At 43.2% G+C, this 27068-nt stretch overlaps 1 protein-coding gene across 13 annotated transcripts in view; it reads right to left on the bottom strand.

The window, feature by feature from the left end:
* The window catches only part of Foxp1 (forkhead box P1), a 603661-nt gene that overhangs the window by 97995 nt on the left and 478598 nt on the right, over positions 1–27068 (bottom strand). Inside the window, exon 1 of one of the 13 annotated variants that reach the window (XM_035449001.1) lies at positions 6539–6560. The exons of 11 other annotated variants lie outside the window; for them this stretch is intronic. The gene's annotated coding sequence lies outside the window, so the exon portion shown is untranslated. Of the gene's footprint in view, positions 1–6018; positions 6170–6538; positions 6561–27068 lie in introns of those variants that run through there. One more of the 13 variants, XM_027428967.2, reaches the window with a different exon arrangement.

The following is a 27068-nucleotide window of genomic DNA, read 5'->3' as shown; positions in this document are numbered from 1 at the left end:
ACAAAGCATTAAGGCAGGTAATGGTTATTATATTAATGCAAAAATCACCTAAATAGTCACTCATCAGCATAACTGTTCTCTCTATAACAATACAACCACCTATTAAAATTTTAGCAAAAAAAAAGAGGCCTCTTTAAAATGCAATTAGCATTTCATTTTTTATCATTTTGTTTATTACATTCTATCAAAGAGAGGCTACCTTCCTTTCACAAAGAATTGTTAGGGCCAATACCTGCCTGCCAGTCAGGAGTTATTTCAGGTTTCCAACCCCAAGAAGCCATCTCCTGCAGAACTGAGTTCTTTTTGTCTTTACATTAAAAACAAACGGTAAAATTCACATTTGTCTACAGCACAAGGAGTGGAGGCTGCCCTGTGAATCTCTACCATTTCCCAGGCAGGCAAGGTTACACCTCTAAGCACCAGCCTAATTGTTTTAGTTCTAATAAATACCAGCTTCATTTGCATAAAAATGTAAAGTTTACATAAATTAAATTGCTTCTCCCATTAGCAATTGTTAAATACAGGAAACAATGGAAGCTGCACATGAAAATAATCACTTGGTAAAGAACTGATCTCTTCAACCTTTGAGCCACTACTACTGCTATTATTAATTATTATTATTATTATTATTATTATTATTATTATTACTTTTATTTAAAAGGAGAAAAAAATGCCTTCTCTTTCCTTCGTCAGTGTCATTTTCCCGTAGGTGGGCTGGAAAACTATTTAGTGTGAGTGAGTAAACCATGCTGACATTTCATATTAACAAAAACAACAAAACCATTTTTAAGTGCTGAGAACAGAAGGTAGAGGTGACTAGTCCAGAAAGTTTCTTAGAAAATGTCTGACCCACAGATCTTTAACTCCTAAGAGGACAGGGAGGAGACTTCGGCTAAGTGAGTTCTCTTAAACTGAAACATTATTACAAATAATGACAGAGATAACAACTGCATCAATCCCCTTGTTCTGTACCATTAACCAAGCAAGAAAAATTTGTAGATAGTTTTAGATCAAGGGTTACTGTTACATGAGGAAAAAAAAACTTTAAATTTAATTAAAGATTTTTTTTTCAAAAGTAAGAATTAAATTGATAATTCTCCTTACTTCAAGGTAACTAACCAGAAAATACCAGAGGGGATAAACACATATAAATATTTCCCCCATATTATTGGGGGGCACGATAAGTGAATTTAAATATATAGGTAAGCCCAAATTAGATCACTCCAAAGTTGAATATGGATTTACCAAGTCACTACCATTTTCCTTTTGCCCTTTCAAGAATTACTTATGCAGTTTCTCACACATAACTCCAACACGTTCACCTGATACATCACAGCTAAGCCAAGGGGTGTAAATGAGAGTCTAATGAGAAAAAACATCAGTTGCTTCTTTGACAATATGTCTATCCATTGATTTATTTCTAATAGAGATAAAAGCCCAACCAAAAGCTCCCTACACATGAAGGGTCAGAATATGTTTTTTAAAAATTGCCTTGTAAAATCAACGCAAATGAGGGACCTGTGAAGACCCGCCTCATGAAGTGATGTGACAATTAAGAACAACTGAACAAAAAGCTATCTACAGGAACAAGAACAAAAAAAAAAAAAAAGTAAAAGAAATTAAGCTGCCACAACTGTAACAGGTTAGATGAAAAAAAAATCAAATTTTAATGTATTCTCCCCTGTGTCGTCTTGTTTTGTCAAGACATCAAATAGAATTGGGAAGTACAAAATAACAAGCCCTTGAGAAATCACAGAAGCTGACCTTTTTGATGTTGTTGATTTACCTTGTTCTCAGTTATTTGAACAATGATGTTTCAGATTTAAGGGCAAGATAAAGCTTAAGAATTAAAACATGATACTGGGGTATTCTAAGAAGCTCACCGGCACATTTAGCCTGCACTTTCATTGATTAGTTGCTTTAACCCAATGTGAACACCAGGCCTAATGCACAGGCTTGATATTCATTTTTTTCCCACTCTAAATTAATTACCTCCCTAAACAACTGCCAGGTTGGAAGGACTCAGGAAAAAAAGGGGGGCATCCCTTCCTATCATCTGAGTGGAGACTCCCAGGTTAGCCCTTCCCAGTGACTGAAGGCCCCATAACATATAGACAGATGTTTAGCAATGGAGGACCTGAGTTTTCTGTGTTAAATCAAAGGGAGTTGGGAACTGAATGCACAAGACAGGCACTCTGAAATGAGGAACAGTTTTCAAAGAATAAGGAATAGCATGCTGCATCTCCCCCCCCCAAAAAAAAAAAAAACTTGCACCAAACAACAGTTTTATCTTACAGGGTCAAGACTTTCTGTAAATGTAACGCTACAGGTAAGCATTGAGTTAGACTTCTTGCTCCAAATCCAACCTAGAGGTAAGGCTAGACATCTCAGCAGGAACCCAAGTACAAGCCTTCTACAAAATTGTAGGACAATGACACATGCAGAATGATTTGTATATGTAAAGGCAGCTTCTACAAAGGCTTATATTGAAACAAAAAGATACAGCAGTCAAAAACATCTATTTTAAAGACACTAAGGGTAAATAAATCAGTGTTTGCAAGCACTAGAAATTATAAAGACCAAGACAGTTAGCAAGGCTATTTGATGACTTTAACTCCTTGTTACTGACTGCAGAGCTTAACATGCTACACACAGAGAGACACAATGTATGTGTTTAGTCACTCTAACCTTTTCTGGTTAACTGTTGCTACGGTTTTTCCTTGACTGTAAATCACAAGGAACTACCTCAAGGGACTCGTCACTGATCACTGTTTCCCCAGTTACTCCAAGCGTCCCTCTAAGGTTCCCCTTAGTGATGTTCGTCCACAACGAAACCACATAATAAAATGAATTTCTCCAAGCTTCCCTTTTTGCCAATACAAACTGTACTCAAATTTTAGTATGAGCAGAGACTCTGGCAGCCACCACATTCTCTCCTGATCGTCACAGAAACACAGTAATTCAAACGCCACCTCTGCCATGTTAGCCACGACAGAGCTGGACTTTGATTGCTTTTAATTCATCTAGATTTTAATTTCCCTGTCTCTTGCCATTGTGTGGAGGCTGGCTGGAAAGTTGCAGAACTGGTCAGTGTCATAAAGGAGTTTATCTTTCAAGTGACAGCCCCTGCCGATGTGCAAATGCAAGGCTGTGATGCAGACGGTTTGTTTTTAAGGTACATTTAACTGCAAACAAAAAAAAAAAATTGTTTTTCTCAAATCAACCACTCCTATCATAAGCTTTCTGATGACTTCCAGTTTACCAACTGAGCAAGGTTACGCAACACTGCATGCCTTTAGATGCACTGCTCTAGCTGGTGGAGATTTAATTAAGATCACAGCCTCTAAAATCCCTGTCAAATGAAAACTCAAGAGAAGACAATACTCCATATAGCTTCATGCACAATGTTGCCATTCCATCCCTGGAAAAAATATGAGTTAATCCACGTTTCTATGGCTGCAGACAAAAGTTCACTAATTTTATTTTCTTTTGACACTTAGGTTGTTTTCTATTGTTTGCCATGAGATCATCCCCTTTCAGGGAGGGAAAGGGGGAAAAAAATCCGAGAGTGAGACATGCTGCAGAAAATGCAGTTGACATTATTATCCGACATTATCATAGCTTAGCTATGATGTCATCAATTTTCATATAAGCAACCCAAACTCAAAAGTTTCATCTGATGAAATATGTTTATTAAAAAACACACTGCAAAAGCCTACCTTCTTTCAATCACTTGGATTAAATCACTGAAAGGCCGTGTTTTCTCCTTTCTTTAAACGGCCAACTTTCTGTTAGACAAGCTGCAGATTTGGGTGGAAAGGTAGCTCTTTAGGCAAACTGGCGAATATAAAGTCCACTTCTAGCATTCTGTAGAGTCCTTAGGGTTGGAAAACAAGTGTCTCTGATGCATTTTTATTTCTTCCACGCTAGAGCTGACCAGTGCCGACTTGTCTTGAAGGGGGAAAAAATGTGGCTGAGTGGTATTTTACCTAGTCAAATGCATTTTAATTTGCATCATTTTGATATTTGGTTGCTTATGTCATGCCTTCGAAGTGACAGGTGCTTGCAGTCTCGATCCTGATGGCCACTACACAAATAACTGTCTTGCCTGAAAGGGCTAATGCAGTACTAATGAACAATAAATCAACTTTGATTATCAAGTGTCAGCCCACAGAGTTCTACCACATCCCAGTGACTCTGGCAGCCAGTGTCTGGGCAGGCAGTCTGTATTTTGGTTTCATTTTTACACACTTTTCCCTGAAATGTGTCAGGCAGCTACAAAGAACCACATAAAATAAAGACTGCCCCCCCAACTCTGCAAAATTGCTCGTCTTGATTTGTTTTACTGAGTGATGAATCTGAAACATCCAAGATAGCCTCATATTCTTTTAAGCAGCAATAACAGCAACACATCAAACCCTGAAGTAGAATCTTAACCTGATTATGTTAGAGGTCTCTGACACTGCCAGGAGTTTGTAACACTTTACCACAAACACCTACTTTCACTGCATATGCACAAATATATAACTCACTCTCTCTCTCTCTCTCTCTCTCTCTATATATATATATATATATATATATATATATATATAATCAATCTATCTATCTATATGATATATATGTCTTCATGGAAAACTGCTCAAACAAATAAATAAAGCAAAAAGAGCCGCCTCAGAAATAAAAGTCACTTGCATCTTTAGCTGAAAAGAAAATATGAAATCGGCTTTTTCCCCTAACTCCCTAATGATAAAATACATGTTAAGTTTTTTTTTTCCCCTTTAGGCAGATTAGTCACTGATAGTATGATTCACGTTTCCTGTTATCAGCCTTATTTTTCCCCCAAATGTGTCACTTTCAGAATGTTGGGATCTATGGAAATGAGGTGATTTGCATTTTTAAATGGGCTTGATTAGAACATTTGGTCTGTGTGGACGAGCATGTAACAATTATCAGACATTTTAGTTGCAACCGGAAGGCCTTGAAGGAGTTAACCCCAGGGAGGAAGAGACTACATGTGCTGTGCTCTGAAACTACCATCCTTTTCCTAAAGGTCCTCGGCTTCCCATCACTATTCTTGAGAGTGGGGGAAAAAGTCCCTTGCAGTTCGGATAGTTGAGTTAGCTATACTGAAGGCCAGTGTAGAAGGGAGTTCACGATGACAAGCCTTTCAGCCTCCAGCCCTTCCAACCCAAACCTTGCTCGCTACTTTATGAACGAGGCTAAGTAAAGACACAGTGGATGCGGATCTCCAACCTGCCTGAGTGCAGGGCACAGCCTGCCTGCCTGCTGAGGTGCTGGGTTCTCTCCTTCCTTTCCCTCCCTCCTTACCGTGGGTGCGAACTCCTTGAAAATCAAGAGCTAAGCTGCAAAGACGCCTGGACAGACAGAAACAAACTACCAGAAGCAAAAGAAACCGCCACACTCGTTCCACTGAGATTGAAGGTTTTTCTATTTCACATGCTCTGGGAGTGACATTAATCACATATCCCAGATGGATGCCCCCCGAGTGATGTGGAGGGACGGCACCGAGGGACAGCCAAAAGGGCTTTACCAAAGTAGCTGCGCGAAGGCCACACCAGCGGAAAATGAATCGCCAGCACCGGGGAAAGAGGCAGAGGGAAAGAGAGAAATACACGCAGGACTTCCTCCAACTCACAACTCCACTTCACCCAGAAACAGTTTTTAAAAAGAGACAAGAGAGCGTAACAGACAGCGAGGGAGATCTGTGTCTAGGACCCACAGGCCTGGCTTCCCACCCTCCAGTTCCTCTCCGCCTCCACTTCCAGAGCGCAACTCCGCTCCAAGTTGATCAACAGCGCCCGGGCTGGTGCTGCCGGAGCCTGAGAGTCAAGTTGAAGGCTGCGGGCGCCCCTGCCTTCCCTGGCGAGGTACCCCGGAACCCCGGGAAGCTGGCAGCGCAGAGCCCGGGATGATGGGGTGGGTTGGGGGAGAGGAGGAGGAGGAGAACAAGGAGGAGGAAGCGAAGCGGGGCAAAGACCGAGGAGGACCGGGACCAACCTGACACTCTCCATGTAGCCGCCAGGCGCGCGCAGCCGGCTCGGGGCGCCCGCGCGGGGCCGGGCTGGGTCCGGCGGCCTCGGTGCAGGCGGACTGCACGCGCAAGGGGCGCTCGGGCTCGCGGGCTGCCGTGCCGCGCCGCGCCCACCCGCCCCGCCTTGCTCCACCAATCACAACCCGCCTCTAAACACCCCGCGCCGCCGCTGCGCCCCACACAATGGGCTCCGCCCGCGCCCCGCGCCCCGGCCCCCTCCGCGCGCGGCAGGTGAAACCGACGCTCGGCCCCGCCGCCCGCCTTTTGTCTCCCCAGCAACTCCTCTTTAATTGCTGTTAACCCGGTGACCCCCCTCGGGCTGACGTCTGGGCCGGAGCCGGGCACCGCGCCGGGGCGCGCATCTCTTTTCCCCCAACCCCCCTCCTCACCCCTCTCTCTCTCTCTCTTTGCGCCCTGGGCCCCGCTGCCCAGCCAGCTAGGGCTTGTTTGTTTCCCTCTTTGAAACTGACAAAGAGTTGTCCTAACCTTCGGGGACGCTGAGCAGGAGGGCCACCCATGCGCCCTCCGCCAAGCAATCCCAGAGCCCCAGCTGCTCCGAGCTACCGAAGCGGCCCAAGGACAGGTTTGCGGGACGTCAGGCTGCGCCTTTCCTCGAAAACCCGCCTCGGTGGAGAACTTTCGCTTCACGTCGGTGGTGGGGCCCAGCCTTAGTGTCCCTGCCACCCTTGCCGATCCAGAGACCGCCTCACAAAGTGTGCCTGTGCACGCAGGGAAGGAACCTCACACGGGGCTCTCAAGAATCTGCAACCCAACGTGCCTCCTCGCTACTTCCCCTCTAGAACGACAGCTGCCACACGTTTGCTAAGAAATAATTCTTGAAATTCCTTTCTTATTTATGCAACATCAGCCACAACAAAAGCGCCTCTCAACAGGCACTTTGAGATGACCTCGGTTAGAGACACTCACTGCTTAGATGCAGAGAGCGTAGAGCAATAGAGCAGTGTTGCTTTTTTCTTTCCTTTTAAAGTCACCAATAACGCTAAACTTTGTTGGCTCTAGTGGCAGGTTAGCCTAGGTAATCCGCAGTTTCAGAAAATCGCCCCTCCCCTAAATTTGCCATTTCCAAACTTAAAGAACTTTGTGATTTGTGTAGTATTTTAAAAGACCAAAACAACAACAAACAACAAAACCACCCAAATATTTTTATTATTTTCTTTAAAATAAACCGGAAACACAGTAGTGATATCAATGATTACCCACTTTTCTCCAATAGGAAATCCCCCCCCCCTTTTTTTTAAGCAACACAGTATAACCTAGTAAATTCCAGGGCTTTGACCTGAAAAGACTTTTCAGTTTGAGGTGTAATAAATGCAGGTTGCTACGAATCAGAAATGGTACTGATAGCAATTCTAATCAAGAAAACACCTGTACTTCAGTGAGGTCAGCAGGGACAGACAGCCCCCCACCCCCAATAATCTGGCTGGAAATTTCAAGTGCACCCCGACTTACCTTCGACATATATTCAGTGTTAAATGGGTGCAGTGTACACCACTCTCCACAGTAAAGTGTTTTGTGTCAGACAAATTTTTTAATGGTCTTTGTCTCCCCCCCATCGAAAAAATGTCACCCAATCCTTTCATGAATATTCAATAAAGAACCAGGATGACTTTGAGGATGGGGGTGGGAGAAGGGCCTTGAAATCTGACAGAACACCCTAACCCCTCAATCAGTAGAACTGAAAGAAACAGGGTGCTTCTTCCAGAAGGGCAGGCAGGAACCCCAAAATAGGAAATGAAAATAGAGGAAGTTTTCCTCAAACCAACAACCCTCAGAAAGTAGAAACAACCATTTTGAAACACACAGTGATTTTAAAAAAATTAATTTGAGAGTTAACGAGTATGAACAAAGCTGGGATAAACTGGAAATAAAGAACATGTTTCCTCCAGCTTGAGATCTGCTGGAGCTATCCACATAAACTCATTCATGCCTTGACAAGTAGGGCCACCTCCATGCAGGTCAGTGTTTATCAGTTAAGAGTCTCCAGGAGCTTCAAAACAAACAATAAACAAACAGGCAAACAACAACATTACAGACGCTCCGGCCCCAGCTGTGGAGGCCAGCCTTACACAAAATAATTAAGGACTGATGCAATGCCAATGGTAACTCAAGTGCTAAATTGCATGGTGGTGGCTGGGAGCATCATGGGACTGACTACAGAGCAGGAGGGAGCACGGAGAGGTTTGGTAATGCCCCATGGGGAAGTTGTGTGTAAAGGGTTGATGGTTTGGATAAGAGGGCAGGAGACCAGGCAGAGGGAAATGGCTTAGCAACTGGCCCAGAGGCCACCTGGAGACCAGGCCACCTTCTCCAAACAGATAGATGACATAGTGACTTAGAGGCTAGTTGTGGGTAAGGAATCACTTCACCACTGAGAAACCTGTGTTTCTTTGTGGTAGCCTGAGATATTTTGGCTAATTCTGAGAATCCTAGGCTGGCCTCATGAGGTTTTTGGCCCTGAGATTCTGGCATTCAGGAAGAATTGTTACATTCCATGCCTTGAGAAAAATATATAAATATTAAACCTCCCAGTCAGAGAGAAGTCATAGTTCCTGCCATTTTTCATCACCTCCAACACAGGGTTGTTTGGGAAAAAGCTAGGGCAAAAAGGCAAAGACAAAAAAAAAAAAAAAAAAGAGGAAGGAAAACAATTAGGATTATTGTGGGGGCATCAGCATGGTTACTCAGCCCCAGGAGCTGATGCAGCTGTAACTTGAGTGGAAATTGCCATACCATTTTTCAGAAGGAGAAACTGAGTTTCGGTAATGCAAACTGGGAACCAGGCTTGGTGGTTAAACATGTCTGTAATATCAGCACTTGGGAGGTGGAGTCAAGAGTTCACGATTATCCTCAACTACATAACAAGATCCAGGCCAGCCTGGGCTCCATGACAATTTGTCTCAAAACAGAAAAACAAAAACAAATAAACAACAAACCAGAAAGGCAAAGTGGTTTTGTTTCCCCATGAGTCAAACCACAAGTCGAAGAGGCAAAGCAGACACTGAAGTAATCAAAACGGGAGGGGGGGAGGAGGTCATGGTTATACAGCCAGGATACCAGAGATAGGGGCCCGGGAGACTCATGTTAAAGGAAGAGTGAAGGAAACGATAAATACTGTACTTAAAAATATTTTTGATGCCCACATCCTAACACCCACAACAGACACACACAGTCTTGTTCAAACACCACATATTAAGAAACCTGTCAGTTGCTAAATGAGTCCATTGTGCACTGGCTGTGCACCTAAGATTACTATGATCCCATACCAAACTCTAACCACCAAATAATACACCTGGGACTTGAGTCGGGTATTCTGTTTTGTTTTGCAGAGCCTCAGCCTTGAACACAGAGGAAACTGAAAGGTTTCTGAGCTTGGAGACAAGACATATTAAAGGGAAAGGCAAAAGGAACATCCCCTCAAGACACTCTTGGACATGTTGACAAATGGTGCCACAGCAGTGAGGTGCATGCAGTCACAGGGCTCCAGCCCTTGTACTTCTCAGCATCTGCTTGGCCAGAGTTGCTTGCATACAACTACAGAAAGGACACAGTGATGGGTCGAAAAATGAGCTTTGTCTGAGAGGCCAAAATAACCAAAGTTCAAGGTCTCCTTCCAAACAATGTTTGCATCAACAACCCCCCCTCCACTTTTCCAATTAATTTAGTAGAGTACCCAGAATAGAATGACAGAATTTAAAAAAAAAAATCTATAGTGATTCTTTTGCTGAAGCTGAGGGATAAAAATTTTAGATCCTTCTCCACCCAGCCCCGTGTCTGTGTCTGATGAACTGCCAGAGAGGCCTGCTTCCTCAGAAGGAACTCCCCTGCAGCATTCCTCCAAAGACCACCAGCCGGGTCAGCCAATTAGAGTTTCTAAATTGCTACAGCCATGCCCTATTCCTGAGATTTGGGCATTTGTCTCTAAGGAACCCCCATTTCTGTCTTGATTTAAGCAGTGCCTTTACTTAAAAATATAAATTAATACATCATCCATCTACAGGGAGCTAGAGCAGTTAGCAGCCTATCGATACTGTTTATGTTGCTGTTATGTCTACGTTGACAATGAAAGTAATTATGTTGTTTTTCATCTGTGCCTGTTAGTTTGGCCAAGGGAAAAGCCTCGGCTGCTTAGGAGTTTAAGTTTCTCTTTATGACAGTCTCCAAATTGCCATTCACATCTTCACCAGATGTAATGTTTTATAATGTCAGCATCACTAGGCAATTTATATATGTACACAGCATGACATGTCAACATTCAGGGAACTTATAATGGGTACATGAGCTACAGAAAACATTTACAAAAGAAAATGTTTAAAAATTCTTCACTGAGGCTGTCTCAAAAAAAAAAGAAAGAAAGAAAAAGAAAAGAAAAGAAAGAAAAAACCAAAAACAAAAAAAAAAACAAAAAACACCATAAAAAACCTCCCTCATGATAAATGTGAAGACATTCCTGAACGTCAAAGTACACAAAATCATTCAAAGAAAAGAGAAACAGCAACAACCTCTACAAACCCTACACCTAACTGAATAATAAATTACTTTTTGTTTATGATAAAACTATAATCCTTTGCTTTAACATGAAGTGAAATTTATTAGTGTACTGCTTCTGCCACAGAGTTATAACAGATTACACAGATGTGTGTAAAATTCCCCAAATTGTGCATGTTTTAGGGCAGGAGAGAATTTCCCTGTGAGCATTATCCTTTAGGAACCAAGGGGGAAAGTCAGGATCACCACCAGGTGACACTCTTCATGTCCCCTCCCAAGAGTGGCAGCACCTACGGCTCACCCACATGCTAACCCTGGGCAGGAAGCTTAACAGGAAGGGAGCACTGAAAAGGAATGAAAAGATGCCTCTAGGAAGGGAATGAAATTCCTTTTTAATATTTTTTTAATGTTTAATTATGGAGAAACTCGCTGATATCAGATGAAGCCACTGACCACCTTTAGTGGAGTCAGCTTTTCAGGAGGCCTGTGGTGTGAGTGTGTCACAGGCAGGCAAAGAGGCAGGGGAGCATGTCCCATCTTGCCCTGGGAACAAAGCTCACAGATCCTCCTCCTATGCCACGCCACCCTCCTCTGACCCTGGGTTGACACACCCTCGTGTCAAAACCTTCTTTACGCCTGCCCTCTGCTGGTAAGCCTGCCAGGATTAGGAAATTTTGTCTATCTCAATTTATTTGGAAGACAACTTTTAAAAGCCAGGCAGAGAGAAGACGTGTAAGGATCTATTAACTGAAATGCATACATTAAGAGGCTGAAGCAAGGCAGAGGGGGTGGGTAAGGGCGCCAACAGCTATTCTACTGCCTGCTGGCTCATGGCTCATGGTTCAGCAGTGCAAACTCTGTATTTTAGTTTGCCTGGGAGAGCAACCTGCATGGCTACTGGGCATCCTGCCTTCTCTTGCAAATTCTCCAGGGAGAATATGTCAGCGCATTTTCAATAAAACACCTTCTTAGCAGTAATGGGCCACTGTTCCCGTTTCAATAGTCCCTAAGGTTTCATGATTTAGTATATTTAGCTGAGTCAAGTTCAAGTTTTCTTCTGGCATTCAGAAGATCCATAAAAGGAGGAGGGCTCTCTCGCGCCTATCCTGTAAGTGAAAAAACAGTTTAACTTTTGAATCATTAGCTAGAGAGTTGTCCCCAAAGAAAGGGATGCTGAACTCCAGGCCCTATGCTGCCCAGCACTTGCAGGCCAGCCTCCAAGGTTGCAGAGGGCTAGGAGGGCTCTGGCTTTTAGGGGTAAATTTCCACAGTGGCATGCTGGGGTTTAACAGTGCAACCCCTGTCAGTGTCAATGGGAAATACAAGGCTTGTACAAATCCCTGCATAGCATTTCAAATATATATCCCGGGATGGGAAAATGAAGCTTAACAGTTGCAACCTCAAAAGCATTCAGGAAGTCGCACCCCTTACAGTGCTTTAGATGCCGAGTAAATGCTCTTATAAAGAACACCCAATCCGGCCCACAATAAATCTTACACCAGGGAAGCCCACACAGGGCAGCGGAATCCCCTCCAAAGATAATTGCCTTCCACACAGTGTGGCAAAGAAACCACTACATGGAAAACATTTTCTGTGGCCCAGAAGCTCCAAACAGCTCACTTTTCTTTCCTTAATAGTCAGCGATCTCACACACACAGAGACACTTAACCCTCTATGTTTCAAAGTAGCCACAGCAAAGTGCAAGAGTGTATCTGCTTTCAGAGAGAAAAGTTGGGAGGCCTGCTTTGGGAGTGGGGGAAGGAAGCAGAGGCTGGAGACAGGATGCCTGAAGGAACAGAAACATGGGAAGGAGATCGAAGGCAGGCATCCTCCTCACAGGCAACCCTGGACTCCCCAAGCAGGGCATTGAAGGCTCCTGATGTCTGCAGACAGTTCTAGGTGTTGTGACACATGCAACATTCACAGAATGAGGCAGCCAGAGCTGTTCTAATCCAAGGTGGCCTCGGGTGGTCTGGATCGGATGTAGTCATGAATAAATATTATAGCTGTGGGTGAATCATATCCATTCTTAGGGCCTACATATTTCCCCCAGACAAAGAGAAAGCTGGATGAAAGAAGGCCTCGGTGACCTTAATCTGTAGGCCAGCAGACAGTTTAAGGATAGAAAGAGGGGTAGAGACAGCTCAGTGGTTAAGAATACTTGCTGCTCTGGGAAAGGACCTGGCTGGATTTAGTTCCCAGCACCCATGTGGCTACTCACAATCATGTGACTCCAACACCAGGGCATCTGACTCCTTCTTCTAGCTTCCATGGCACACATACATACATGTAAGAACACACACACACACACACACACACACACACACACACACACACACACACACACCACATTGAAGAAGAGATGGTAGATGTAATGTAGCACTGGGATAGAAAGTGAGCAGCTTATGGCCATCCTCTGACACATGGTGAATAGAAAGATAGTCTGGGCAGTATGGATCCTGTCTCAAAACAAAACAAACAACAATAGCAAAAGGTAGCATGACTTTAGAGTTTGGTAACCACCATCAAGTCACCAGTAAGGCAGAGAGCAAGAACCACAAATATACTTGTGTGGGAAACCTTCCCACAGCCTTGACTGGCATCCTAATCTGGAAAATAAACCCTATTATGTGGGTGGGGTAGTGCACACCTGCAGTCCCATGAATAGGAAGGCTGAGGCAGGAGGAGCAAGCATTTGAAGCGAGCCCCGGTAAGTAACAAAACCTGGTCACAGAAACAACCAAAATACAAGAAAAGGGTGAGAAGGTGGAGGGCACGAGGGAGGGACCAAGTGAACGAAATACCAGCAGTTGTGCTGCTGCATGGAATAAGTCACAGTCACACACGTGACATAGTTGATTGTGCATAGACAAGGTCTCAGATGCTGACATGAGATGCCCTAATTTCCAAGCACAGCTGTGATCTTTGGGCATGCAACTTTTCCCCTTCTCTTCCTTCACCACATTGCTTGGTCTGTGTCAATTGCCTGAAGCCTCCTCCCACCAAAATCATTTCTGTACTTCCTCCCAAGCCTTTCACCTGCTTCTGTGTCACACTGGAAATAGGTGAAAGGGCAGTTTCTCGAGTAAGGTAGATATTGGGAATGGCAGGCTCAAATCCTCACCTAAGGCTGGACCTTCGGGGAAATCTGGGAGACAACTGTCACTGAAATGCCAGGTCCCTTTTGAGTCAAAGAGCTCTAGAGAAAATGCACACAGAGAAAGTATGTAGTCCTGCCTGCAGGCTGATTATGTATTCTTTGTATTATTCCAAATGGCATTTCATTCTTCATGAGGAAAAGGAGCAGATGAAGCAGGAAGCTTTCAGGTCATATAGAACTTCCCTCTTTTCAAACAAATAAGGCATTGTGTCTGAACAATAGGAGGGATGTCTAATTGATCTTAATTAAATTCACTGATGTCCAATTTTTGAGATGGGTCAGGGCACATCTATGCAATGTCACAACCCAACAGGCCAGACCCCTGGGATTGAAGGGCACTGTGGTTAACTGTTCACCGACACTCTCCGTCATCACTCAACATCCGCCACCATCTATCAGCATCCACCACAGTCTAACCTCCTACTACAAGATCTTGCTTATATCCTTCTCTACCCCATGTTAAACCTAACCTCTTGGTGGACAGGGTCTCAAAGTCCAACCTCAGCAGTTTCAACGCTTCACCAGGGCCAGACTACCAATGGTGCCATGCCCTGCCAGGACATCCTATGAAACAGGACTCTTGTCTGTCCCCACTGCCCCTTGGAGATGATGATTTGGAATTATGGCAAGAGAGATGTGGGTCTGAACTCCATAGTAGTTGCTGGTTACTGGTGAATCATAGAAATGCATTTTGTATTTCTTCATCCACATTAGAAGCAATTTATCTGCCTCACAGTGGATAGACCCTTCTACATTCTTTTGCACAGGTGTGTCAGTGTGAACGTCTGCAATGTTTGGCAAGAACTCAGTCCCCAGACACATATCTACAAGCCCTCTGATGTTGGCAACTATTGGGGACTCCTCTGCAGTCATTTTGCTAATGAATGGGCAGAGCTAAGATGGGATTCTCTAATCATTGTTACTTCTGGCACTCCAGCTTTCTCACTGGGCAGCCTTTATGCTAGCTGTAGAGCTCAGGTAACTTAAAGGCAAGAGGCAAGAAAACCAACAACAAAAGACCATAGCCAGTCTTAAACAGGGAGGTGGTGGGCATCCCATAAAGAGGTCACTGAAGGTCATAGATGAAGGTTATATCCTGGGACTTTGGCAAAGAATCTGGCAAATTAAAGGGAAATGAAAGGCAGAGTGGTACCTGGCAACATGACAGAAGACAAATCAGAGGTAATCATGGAAGTGTGTGATGCATATAGTATTTCATGTAAATCCTCCTGACCAATAGAAAACTATAAAGTACATACTGGCATACCTACTTAACAGGTAGATAGAGTGAGGTTCCAAGAGCTAAATGACTTATCCCATATCTTACTGTAAGTGGAGAGTTGGGACTTAATGATCCATAATACTGCCCTAGAGATGAGGCTGGGGTAGATGTAAGCCTGGGACAATGAGGCCAGTCCAGTTTGAGTCCCTTGGAAGATAAAAGTGACCATAGATCATCAACCAATGTATTAAAGTTCATCCTAAAGCAGTAACATTCTGGCACTCTTTCTGCTTTTTACACAAACATACAGGGAAGGTCCTCAAAAAGGGTAGCAGGATGAAGGATTAGGAAGACCCAGGGGCTCAGACAACTGGCCCATGCATTCCTTTGATTAGGAAGTACTTAACACTCCTCTCTATTGTGGGAGAGATTTTGTTCCTCACCTCCTTCCAACATGTTACTAGACACCAACCAGTGACCATTACCCATTGATTGTCTGCATGGTGCCTGGCTATACTTTTGGTAAATATCCCATCTCCCTATGCCTTAGTCTCTTCAAACTTAACCCACCAGAGGCTTAGAGAAGATAGGGCAGGTTACCCCTTGGGGTACTATCAACAATGAAATTCTTCCATTGTCATCACACACAACTTTCTCCTTTGGCTATAATGAATTTCCATAAACCAAAATGTGATTTCAGTCCTTTGGGCTTCTTATATTCCTAGGGAGAAGGGTGTATGCTAACTCCCCAAATGTCCCTATGCAAGAAAAGAAAACAACTGTTTTTTTTTTTTTTTTTTTTTTTTTTTGTGTGTGTGTGTGTGTGTGTGTGTGTGTGTTTTGTTTTTGTTTTTGCTTTTTGCTTGACATCTAAGGTTACTAAAACAAGAAACAGCTCTCTGAGGGAAAAAATGGCCACCTCATTTGAATACCCAGCTGACCAGGTGTGCAACATCCACCAGCCAGAACATCTCCTGGATGTGCCAAAGGAGTGTGGTGGGCTGGTGGACAGCAAGCTCTCCCAGGATCCAGTGAGCCCTTTGTGGAGGGTTATTCTGTTCCAAATGACAAGAACTGTCCATTGTAATTGGCTACAAAGAGACCTAACTTTGAAAGATCTTTTTTTTTTTAAGATTTATTTATTTATTATGTATACAACATTCTGCTTCCATGTATATCTGCACACCAGAAGAGGGTACCAGATCTCATAACGGATGGTTGTGAGCCACCATGTGGTTGCTGGGAATTGAACTCAGGACCTCTGGAAGAGCAGTCGGTGCTCTTAACCTCTGAGCCATCTCCCCAGCCCCACTTTGAAAGATCTTGTGAGCTTGTGTGTATGATGTAGGTGTGTTTGTGTGTGGTTATATGTATGAGTACATGTTATGCATGCCTCCATATAACTATAGAGGTCAGAAGAAAAACTCAGCAGTCAGTCCTTGCCTTCCACCTTGTGTAACGGTCTAGGCATGCTTTGTCTGTGACAAGAGTTGACTCAGTAGCTTCAGGGAAGGCTCCTCTCTCTACCTTCCACTGTCTCATAGCAGATGGATGGCAGCTGCCCACCACCTTGTCTGTCTATTTACATGGGTTTTGTGGAATGAAACTCAGCTCCTCATCCTTGTTCAACAAATGCAGCAAACCCACTGAGCCATCTCCCCAACCCTAGAGACCTAAGTTTTCAGAACCTTCAGTCCATTTTCCAACATTTTGTTTCTGTTATATCATGATGTACAAAGTGTGTCTCCAGAAAAGAAAAGCTTCCATGGGGTCCCAGCCAGCTTGGCTGTGGAGAGGGTTCAGCTCGTACCCCCACAGCATCAACGTTTTAATGGCCTAATGAGCTGATAGCTAAGAGTCTTTTCAAAGTTTCTAATATACTTTCCAATGTGAAAAATGGAAACTGCTCAGTGACCCCAGGCCACTTGGAATGGCCCCTCCCAGTCATGATTATTTTCCTAGTTAACACCAAAGAGACATGCAAGGATTCTAGCAGGTTCTCCTGGACCTCTGGGAAAAGGGAAATTTTGAAATGAGACAAAGGTCAGGCTGAATATTAAAAGGATGTTGTTCTGTTCGGCAAGTTCCATGGACAGGTAGGAAGGCATTCAGACTATGGGAACAGTTCACACAAACATCACACAGTAGATGACATGAGCCCAAACACTGGCAAGGTTGGCCAATTAAAATACATGCTCTAACAGAATCCTTGGGATGCTGAAAAGCTTTTGTTTTCATCTCACTTTCACTGTATTTGCTAAATCCAAGTTTTCTCCATTTCCTGTCTCACCCCACCCATACAGTCTTTCATTCATCGTATCTCCATGTTGCCATTATCTCTCCTGGTGTTGATCTCAGCTTGGTCAAACACACACCTACTGCTTCCCAAGCCAATAGTCTCACCTTCCTTATGCCACAAGCTTGCAACCTGTGATTTTTGAGCTTCCCAAGAAAGAAATTTTGATTAAGTGGATCTGTGATGTATCTCTGGATTCTTTTAGGTGGCCAGTTTGACATCCAAGTAGGGTATGGAAACCACTGATATAAAGCAATGAAAATATACTCAAGGGTTAGATAATTTGGTCTCCAAAAAGCTCAAGTAGCACTAAATTGGACCCAGATAGATTACTATTCAATTAAATACAACAAAGGCTTGGAGAGACCTCTTATTCAATAGAAGCAACTTTCAGAGTATTGCAGACTGAGTGGCAATCCTTTTTAGAATCCATGGAAGAGAATAGGGCTCTGACACACCACCAGTCAGGAGAGCACTGACCATTCATTCACATAACTCTCAAACTCTGCAGCATGGCTCCAATCCCTGACCCATGGGGCCTAGTTTTAGCATACCCGCTTAGGAGGCTTCTGCCTGCATAGAAGACTCTTCTGGATCTCATTCAACTGTTTCTAATAAACTAAGGGATGTGGGAGCAAAGGCAGCTAAAGACCAGTCTAACGAGATGAAGCTGAATATTACAGAATAGGAGAAAGGAGCCAAGTCTAATAACAAAAAATACCCCTCTACTAGGCAAAAATATCTTTTCCAACATAAAGATGAATACAGACAATAAAAGAGGCCCCTGACTTACCTATCTTCTCATCCATGGCAGGGAACTAAAAACAGAAACATTTCCAGACTCAATAGCATCCCAGCAAATACCAAAGAGTGTCCTGTATAAGGGCTTCACCAACCATCAGATGAACGTGCACACCAAGAATAAACAAATCAATCAATGCTTTCCCCATTTCCTCTTCTTTTGTTTTAGACAGGGTCTCACTGTGTTAGCCCTGGCTGGCCTAGAGCTCTCCACATAGGCCAGGAGGCCTCAATCTATCTCCCAAGTGCCAGGATTAAAGATGTGTGCCATCAGCTGGGCAGTAATAGTTCACACCTTTAATCCCAGGACATAGGAGGCAGAGGCAGGTGGATTTCTGTGAGTTTGAGGCTAGCTTGGTGAGTTCTACAACAGTCAATCCTACACAGAGAAACCCTATCTTGAAAAACAAACAGAAATTGTGCACCATCACACCCAGTTCCTGTGTGTGTCTCTGTGTGTGTATTATTGTCTCATGCAAATTTTTTTCTGAACCATAAGCTCAAAAAGTTAAATTTGGTGACTTTCCCTTCTTTTGCCACTTTCAAGACCTGAATCGGCTATGAGGAAAATGAATCCAAGTACTTACCAAATGTCATCTCTGCACATAAGATGAACACTTCATATAAGAGAATCAGGCTGGCATTGCCATGTCAAGCAAAGTCTTATTGATGACAATTTATAAATGAGTGATGTCAAATGCAGAAAAAATATAAATGCACACAGCGTTCATGACCAGCTTCTTTCCAAGTTTAAAAACAAAACAACTAACAGAAACAGTCCATAGTATAACCAAGAATGGAGTGTACAACATTATGCATACTGGAATGGCTGAGACCAACAAGCTGTACCTACAAAAGGTAGGCTCTACTTGAGCTTTTAAAATACCACCAACTTTCGTTGTTCTTACTAGCTTAGTCTAATTGAAAGAATTCATCTGGGCAAAGTAGTGCACTCAGTACTTGGGAGGTAAAGGGAAGTGAATGGGAGTTCAAGACCTGCCTGGGCTATGGTAATCTGTTGAAAACATGAAAATTATTAAGCAACACACACACACACACACACTCATCAACACAAGCTGGAAGACACTGCTCAAGTGTTTCTAGTCACAAGACATTGTGAAAGGAGATCTGTACTATGCAAGGAGACTTTTCTCTATAATAATAGTAATAAAAATATTGTACCCTATTAAATAATAAGAAAGTGAACAGTGAAGATCTGTAGGAAGGCCATAGTCCACACTGCCCTAAAGTCACTAAACAGTCCCAGACAGCAGGCAACTTAATTCTTCCCTTGCAGGGCCAAAGCCTCAGGAGTGCCCTGATTGTGCCTCTCATTAGGTACTTGGTAAGCTGGGTTTCTCTGTGACCTTCTTCATTGCTGGAGTGACCAGCAAGGAGTGCAGGAGTCCAGGTGCCCGATGTCTAGTTCAGAGCAGGGCCAGGGCACTGTCCCCTCATTATTCCATTAGCCAGCCTAAGATCCACAGGGGCCCTCACCCCCTGCTAGGCCCCGATTGGCTGCTGCTGGTTTGACAATCATCCCCTTACTAATTGCCATGTGAACTGAACTGCTTGCTACCTTGGAGTTCTTCACTCTGTGCTTGGATCATGATCTGGGCTTGCATTCACTCACATTAAAAATCTTTTTCATTCTGATCTACAACTTCAGCCTGCTGAGGCCTTTTAAAAAATTCCTCATTTCACCAAATTAACTCTTCACCTGCCTCCATCAGTAAGACAATATCTATCTCTTCTACCTTCTCTCAATTTTTTGGATCACTCAAACATGTTTCTAAATTTGCCTGTCCTATTGTTTCACTGATCTAAATTGGAGTGCTACTGTTATTAGGTGACCATTACTAAGAGCTCTGTCAAGTCTGAGATTTTCCCCAAGCATGTCCTGTGCCACTCTGAAAGCATCCAGAGAGGTCACCTCACTGTGTATACATCACAGTGCCTTGTTGTACTGCATTTCATAAATTTTGTTTGCTTTGAGAAAGGGTCTCACTATGTAGAACAGGTTGGCCTAGAATTCATAGCACTACACCTGCCTCTGGCCTCCTGAGTGATGGGACTAAAGGCGTGCTCCAGCACGCCTGGCCTGTTTGTGTTTTGTTTTGCTTTGTTTTAAATGTCTGTGCACATGCAAAGTGTATAGAAGCCAGAGGACACTCCAGATGTCATCATTAAGAATACCATCCTCTTTTCAGAGTCTCACATTGGCCCAGAGCCCACTGATGACACCTGAATGACTGATCAGTGAGCCTCGGGGATCCCCAAGACTGGGATTATAAGCCTATGCTACCACATCTGGGATGTCCTAGGGACAAAATACAGGTCCTCATCCTTGCAAGGCAAGCAGTTCTGAGACTGAACCGCCCACTGTACCTAAACTATATCTTAAAATGCATAAATGAGGGCACTCACCCAATCCATGCCACAGCCAAGTCTCTATGTGATTTCATGTCCATGTATGACAATGAATCTGAGTTCTCAGGACTCATACAGAGTTGCATGTCGGTAGTTACACAGAACAAGCGCTGTGTGTGCATGCCTTGCAAGAAATGAAAGCAAACAAAACAGACACACAGTGATATCACTTTAGATCAGAGGTTCTGCCTCTCTCTTGTGTCTCACTAGTGTGGACCATAGCTCTCCAATCATCTCTCTCTCCTTGGCCTTCTGTTTCTCCTTCCTGCAAAAACAAATGTGGCTACAGAAATTTCCAAATTAAAACCTGGCAATGGTTTCTATATTCTCGTTTCCTAAACCTATAAATCAAAACTGTCTAAACAGGTCATAAATGTTCTTCAGCCATATAATGGGGGAAGTTCTGATTTATGGGGCCGGTAGAATAATTTTAAATAATTACATAAGGGTTTTTTTTTTCAAAAAAAATGCAATTAACACCTTTAGAAGATTTTTTTGAAATGAAAATGAATCTCTAGAGATGACTGTTCCCATACATAAAGATAGCCAGCTAAAAAGTAAAAATACAACTTCGAGATGCAATTTTTTTCTAAATGATCGGAAACAGGGCAGAGGAGTGGCTATTTACAAGGCGAGTTCTTTAGCATGACAACCCCCATAATCGTTCAGCTTTGTCACATTACCACACAAGAGCAACGTGCCCATCACATGTCACTTCTGAAGATCAGGAAGAAATCACCAAATAAACATCCTGCTTCTCTCCAGCCACAGCTGATGCCCGGCTCCCTCTGTACTGGTTTGACACATCCTACCACACTGTCCTTTGGAACACTCTAGATCCTCCTACCTGCTCTTGCAAATCTGCCCAATGTTCTTTCCTTCCTCTTGATCTTCGTTTGTGATTCATCTCTTCCTTCCAAGTCCAAGGTCTACAAATGAAATCACTCCCAATAGCTTCCATTAACCCTGACTCCCCTGGGTACCAAAAATAGTCTTATCAGCTCTGGATTTCCCTTTTTCAGAATTACCAAGCACTATTAATTGTGACTATTCAATGGATCGAGTTCCCAAGCTCAGGCAGTACAGATCTTTCTGTCTGTCACTCTGTATTTTTCATTCTACTAAAACTCTGGCTTAAGTTTTTAATCTCTGCAGTGATTTAAATCCCAGGTGAAACTTGTATTAGAACAGTGCCTTGCAAACATGAGAAGCTAAGTTCAAATCCATGAAACGCAGGTAAAAGCCAGAATGGTGGCTCTATAACCTCAGTACTGGGAGCAGGGAGAGGAAGGCTGAGATAGGAAGCAGACTGCTGGAGTTCACTGGCCAGCCAGCCTTGCTGAATCCATGAATGGGGAACTCTAGGTTCAGTGAGAGACTGTGGCTCAAAAAATCAGGTAAAGGCTGAGGTTGTAGCTCAGTTAAAGAGCCATCATATCTGAGGGCCCAGGTTCAATCCTTGATACCGATTAAAAATAAACAAATAAAAAGGTGGAAAGCAATGGAGGAAAACATCAGACATCAACTTCTGGCCTATACACCACACACACACACACACACACACACACACACACACACACACACACACACACACACACACACACACACACACACAGCCACACTGCAATAAGGAAGCAGAATATGACTGTCCTCTGGGGTCCTGTAGATCCTCATGGGAATGTGGAAGATATTCTTCCACTCCATAGTTCACCTGTAGTCAAAGTATCTCCTGAGTTCTTTCCAAACCCCACACTAGCTCTCAATGGCTACACAGAGAAATTCCAACTACTACCCTGACCACCCAAATGCATACATAGGCCCACAACCACAAAAATGCTTCTAGCAAGCAGGTTGAGAAATCATCTTAACCTCACCCCCTCATTTTCCACACAAGGAAACTGGTGCCCAGGAAGGAAAGCTAACAGGGGAAAGTTCACATTTCTAAATAGTAGTTAGCAGAACTGAGACCAGAACCCTAAACTCCTGACACCTAAATTAAGCACTCTTTCCGTGGCTTCAAACCACCCAACAAGGGCAGGATCACAAGTAGCCACAAAACTACGATGTTCAAACCCCGACAGGTAAGCACTCTGTCATGGTTAGGGGACATATAAGGACATTAAAAAAAATTCTGTACTTAATAGAATGAGCTGGGGTTTTTTTTTTCCATTTTTAACTACAAATTATGATTGAAAAGCTACATCTGAGTATTACATACCAGCTGCATAAGATATCAAGATTTAAGTCATGGGTCATGGTTGTGAACATTTCATTTGTCTCAAAAGTCATATAACTCAATTTGGCCACTGATCTGCACCTTAATTGTCCAATACGGCAAACACTAGTCACATGTTGCTACTAATATTTCAATTAATTAAACTTAAAAACAGTCAGTTTCTTCATTATCTTAGCTCTATTTAAAGTCCTTACCACCCAAAGTAACTAACTAATAACAACTGTCATTGGACAGTACAGACCTAGAATGTCTTCACTGGGTCAATGAGATGAGCTTGCTGCCAAGCTGAGCAGTCTGAGTTTGATCCCCAGATCCCACTTGGCAGAGAAAGAAAACAAACTCAAAGCTATCTCCTCACTTCCACACATGCATGCACAATGAAAGCATGTTTATTCATATAGAAAATCTTATTAGATAACCCTGCCAGTACAGAATACAGTAGATTGTGAAATGGGTATAATATGGACACCACATAAAAATGAATTATAAGCCTGTGACAGGAGTCAGGAAATGCCTGTATAATACCTAATAGGAACATAGAAATTTAAAAGGAAAATGGGAGGGCCTTAAAGGATACTGCCTTTAATCTGGATCGATGCAATTTCAAGAGAGTCAACTCCATCCCAGGAAACTCAGGAGTGAGTGTATGGTTCAGGCCCACCCATAGCTTCATTCCCCTTTCCCACACACAGGATGGAGAAGTGACCCAAGCCATTCAATAAACACAGAGGCTTGTATTGAGATTACTGGGCAGGAGCTCCAGTCTTCACCAAAAGGGTTGCCAAGCTATAAATAAGTCTATCTGAGATTCTGAGTGAGAACAAGCCAACACAAAAAGAAAGCAGAACAGAACAAGAATGCAAGAGCAACAGTGATTCCTGAGGACGTGGGATCCAGCTGTGTCTAAGGGCAGGCTAACCCTTGAACTTTCAGGTTCTATAAGATCCAGCCCCACCCACACTCCCATCATTTGCAGATCTGAGCTGGGTTCTCGAATTTGCATGGAGAAAGGTTCTGACTGATCCAGGTGCCTCCTTTAACAAGGAGATCAGGAAGCAGCTAGCACAAACCTGGAAAACACAGCAAGAAGGACACACGGCCCAAAGAACTCATGCTGGACATCGCAGAGCTTTTCAAATGTTCCTTTGGAAGGAAGTCTCTTAAATCCTGCCACACTCAACCTGTCACCAATTTTTATATTTCTTATCAGGGTATACCTACAACAGCATTTTAAAATTCAATAAATGGCCCTCTATTCGTGAAGACCCCCGAATACATTTGAGACAACTTTAGGATCTGCAAGATATTTAAGACACACACGGACTCATGATGAAAGTGCAATTATGGTGTCTTCATCCAATGGGTCACCCTGAAAGTGTTTATAGGTCTCATACTTTCATTCACGTGTTTACACAAACACACACACACACACACACACACACACACACACACACACACACACACACACACACTCTACACTGGTTCCTTTTGAGTTTCTTTCTCCCTTTGCGCTGAATCTGACATTTCAGTTTCTTTTTTGTTCTAGATCCACTATGCCAATTCATGACAATTATACTTTCATAGAGTCTGGCAATAAATGATTTAACAATCTGTTAGCAACTACTTTATTGTAATCCATACATTCTAGGGAATGCAGCTTTTCTTCATGGTGGCCCCTTCCAAAAGCCATCTTACTGTATAAGTTAAGTTACTGAAATTCCTGACTGAGAATAAACACATTAAAATGCAGGATAGGTTACTCGTGGATTAACCTTGTCTTAAATAATGCTAACAGTATTTTCTACAGGCTTTGATTTCCTCTCTATAAAAACGAATCATTGCTTAAATGTACCAATTTGGGCATAAAATACTGACTCCTGACTAGTGGCTTACTTATGTCGTCTACTTAGTTATTTGAAATCTACTTATTTCATTGCTGCTGTGTGCCCTGTCCAGCTCATCAGTGGCTCACAATTATTGCCCGTTTCCCATTTATTTAGTCTTTTTACTTCCCCACTAATATGTAGCCTCCACAAGGAAAGTCCAACGGCTTTGGGTAGTCTCTGACCAGCAATACAACTGGCTTACTGTGGTGACACCTTGTTTGTACAAATAAAGATCAGAGGGTGGAGCTTGTCACTCGAAAACCATAGAGGTCTGGAGGTCTGTACAGGATAGACAGGGCAGAGATGAGGAATATAGGCAGGAGGAAACAGGAACTCGGTCTCTTTTCCTCTGGGAAGCTACTGAGGTAAAGGTGGCTTTGGCTTGCTCCTTCTTCTCTCTAATCTTTTAGCATTTCTTCCTATATCTGACTCCAGGCTTTTATTATTAAGACCATTATTTATTTATTAATTTATTATTAAGACCAATTAGATATAGCCGGCTACCTGGAATCATCACCAACTAACTACCCGAGTTCTCATCACAGTATCAGCAGCTTTGTTGAGTGAGCAGCACATGCCAGGAGCTCTGAAGTCGAGATTTTGTTTGCTCCTTCTATGATGGGTATCAGGCATCGACAAACACACGACATTTAAATAATTTGCTCAAAGATATAGTGGCAGGCCAGCATGTTGGCATGAATCTGTTTCTTCACCCTGAGCTAAGACTTCTGATGACACGAAGGGGCAAATGTGAAATTAGAGCTTTGCATACACTCTAAAGTGAAATCCTTCACAGCTGTACTGTTTTTAACCCCAAACCTGAAGCCAGGGCTCCACATTAACAACTGTCCCAGGGACAAAAGTAACCCTGTGCTGCTGAGGCTGTGTCTATTGTTGTCCTGGTTTATCTACCCTGGTCTGTTGGTTAATTCCGTATTAAACATACTTATGAGACTTCCCTAAGAGGAAAACGTCTCCTTGTCCCTTAATATGACAGCATAAGATACCAATGCCATTATTATGTAATGGATTCAAAGGAAAGCAAGGGGAGGACAAGTTTGAGAAATGTCGTGCTAATTTACTCTTACAGAATCTGGAACTGTCATCTTTTCTAAGCTCCAGTGTCTTTCGATGGTCAGGAGATAAAAGGTTGTCTTCTGAGGCTGGAGATGCCAATCTCTGCCCTCTCCAGGCCCATGACCCATCACATGTGCGGAAACTCCAAGTTCCATCCTGCTGCACACTCTCCAGTAACAGTCTATTCTGAACCGTGAGTGATATCTAATGTGACCCTAGGCTGCAAAGCGCCTACCCCAGAGCAAAACAGAAAACCGATTTGTGTAAAATTAAAAGCTATTTTCTTGGTTCATCACTTGCTTCCTAGCTCCAAGTGTAACACATTCTGCCAGAATGATAGGCTACCTCTCCATCCAGCACCGGGGCATAGAATCTATCTATGCACAACCATGGGGAATAAACATTACAGAAAAATAATGACTTTCAAAGCAGCAGGCACCCTACCAAACACAAGCTACATGTGTGTTCACAGATGGAAATGAATGGCTGTTTACCCTCGAGGCCCTATAAGAAAAATGCAGTCACCTTTACAGTAAAATGCAGCTGCCTATTGAACATGCAAAACTGAGACAGAAAGAGAGACAGCATGGAACTCCAACAACGAATCTTAGAGCATCTTGGATTTCTTCAGTGATGCTGGATGCATTCAAGAATGTACAGGGACTGTGGAGACCATCTTAAGGTAGTACTTCATCACAAGGTAAGCATTTGAGTTAGAGCCCACATTTTTTTTTTTTAAGCCAGGCATGATGGTATATACTTATAATGCCTGTGCAAAGTGGTAGGGGGCCATGGAGTATAGAGTTTGCTGGCTAGCCTGCTTACCCTTATTGGTGAGTTCCAGGCCAATGGGAAACATTGTCTTAAGAAAACAAATAGGTGGGCAGCCAGGTAGAGGCAGAGGCAGGTGGATCTCTTGAGTTCAAGGCCAGCCTGGTCTACAGAGTGAGTTTCAGGACAGGCCGGGCTACATAGAAAAATATTGTATTGGGTTTGGGAAAGGTGAGCTACTGCTTCTCAGGAATAATACATGAGGTTACCTTCTGGCCTCTACATGCACACATATGGCAAACACACACACACACACAGACATACACAGACACAGACACAGACACAGACACACACACACACACACACACACACACACACACACACACACAAATGAAGATCCTGCCCAGCTTAACTCCAGCACCTATGAGATCATAGATCAAAGCAGGGGAAAGGCTGCTCAGTTGTCTGTTGAATGGATCACACACTAGAGCTGACTGTCACCATATCATATCTAGAGCTAGAGGCACATTTAGTGACATCAGAAGTCCAGTGTTCATTAATGGAACAAAACAAACGATACAGATGTTGTCTGCCAGTGAGTTCCACAACACAGTAAAATATATGTAACCAG

This window comes from Cricetulus griseus, chromosome 8 (genome assembly GCF_003668045.3).
Source record: "Cricetulus griseus strain 17A/GY chromosome 8, alternate assembly CriGri-PICRH-1.0, whole genome shotgun sequence".
In the NCBI taxonomy this organism is placed as follows: Eukaryota; Metazoa; Chordata; class Mammalia; order Rodentia; family Cricetidae; genus Cricetulus; species Cricetulus griseus.
This window is presented reverse-complemented; position numbering and strand designations above follow the sequence as displayed.